The sequence below is a fragment of the Mus musculus genome, chromosome 9 (assembly GCF_000001635.26).
Source record: "Mus musculus strain C57BL/6J chromosome 9, GRCm38.p6 C57BL/6J".
Classification (NCBI taxonomy): Eukaryota; Metazoa; Chordata; class Mammalia; order Rodentia; family Muridae; genus Mus; species Mus musculus.
The window spans coordinates 31,022,779-31,024,411 of NC_000075.6; positions in this window are offsets into that span (position 1 = coordinate 31,022,779).

The window sequence follows — 1,633 nt, forward strand, 5'->3', positions numbered from 1 at the left end:
GAGCCACCATGTGGTTGCTGGGATTTGAACTCAGGACCTTTGGAAGAGCAGTCGGTGCTCTTAACCACTGAGCCATCTCGCCAGCCCCTGATATTTTTCCCTCTTGAAGGAAGAAAATATTTTAGTGGATCCCACTTTTAATTGTAAAAAGACTTTGGATTTTAAAAGATATTGGATATTTTAAAAGGATTGAACTTTTAATATGTAAAGACTGTGGGACTTTTAAAGTTGTTTAGATCTTGGGGATGAATAAGAAACTAAGGATTGAGGCTTACTAGTGATGTGTTTGTGTGTCAAATTGACAAGGGGTCAATTGTACTGGCTGGTTTTGTGTCAACTTGACACAGGCTGGAGTTACCACAGAGAAAGGAGCTTCAGTTGGGGAAATGCCTCCACAAGATCCAGCTGTAAGGCATTTTCTCAATTAGTGATCAAGTGGGGAGGGCCCCTTGTGGGTGGGACCATCTCTGGGCTGGTAGTCTTGGTTCTATAAGAGAGCAAGCTGAGCAAGCCAGGGGAGGCAAGCCAATAAAGAACATCCCTCCATGACCTCTGCATCAGCTCCTGCTTCCTGATCTGCTTGAGTTCCATCCTGACTTCCTTCAGTGATGAATAGCAATGTGGAAATGTAAGCCGAATAAACCCGTTCCTCCTCAACTTGCTCCTTGTTCATGATGTTTTGGCCAGAAATAGAACCCCTGACTAAGACAAATCCCTTCTGCAACTTATGAGAAACTGTACTATCAAGGAGTTCCCAACCCCCAGTCAACCTTTACCTCCACTATAACCTTGGACAGTGGAGGGACTTTGTGAAGATCTCATGAAGTTTCATGAGCCTTCTGAGCCTCATTAAAGAAGCTCTATGAGCTAACCCTCCTTCCATATTAGAACACTTATCTGTCCAAACTCTTAATGGGCAGCCCATGGAAGATCACAGCTACTCTGATGCAGGATGAAGATGGTCAGGTACAGTCTGGAGGAACCAGAGGCACAACTCTTCTGTTGCTTTTAGGACTACTTTGCCGAAGGCTTTTGGGAGCAAGCATTGCTCGAAGCTAATTTCTTGCATAACATAAGCTGACTTCAGAAACTTTGAACCGAAAAAGCAAAACAAAACAAAAACCCAGATGTGTAATATTTAGTTTCTAAGGTCATTGAATTTGTCTATCTTAGGTTGAAAAATGACATGCAATTATAGCTCATTAACAGAGATTGAGGACATAGTGCTAAGTACAGTAGCTGGTCCTGTCTCTTCATTGTTTCACAATGAGGATGTAGGGTTTCTGTTTTATAGGAGAAACTGTACTATGTTGGACAAGAGAATTTCTGAAATGGAAAACATGGACAAAAATATGCATATAGTCAGGTAAGGTGGCATATATCTGTAGTCACAGCTTATAGACATTAAAAAATTCACTTGAGTCCAGGATTTAATACTAGTTTGAGCAGCAAAGTAATGCCCCATTTTAAAATAAAATAAATGAGGAGGAAGAGGACAGGAAGGAGGTAAGAAGTATGTGTGCTGTGTTCTTTATGAAATTATCTGTTTGGTATGAGCTTCCTTCTGGAAGCTGCACTTGCACCCTCATGTTTGGAATGGAAGCTGTACATATTGATGGTACCTCAGCTGCCT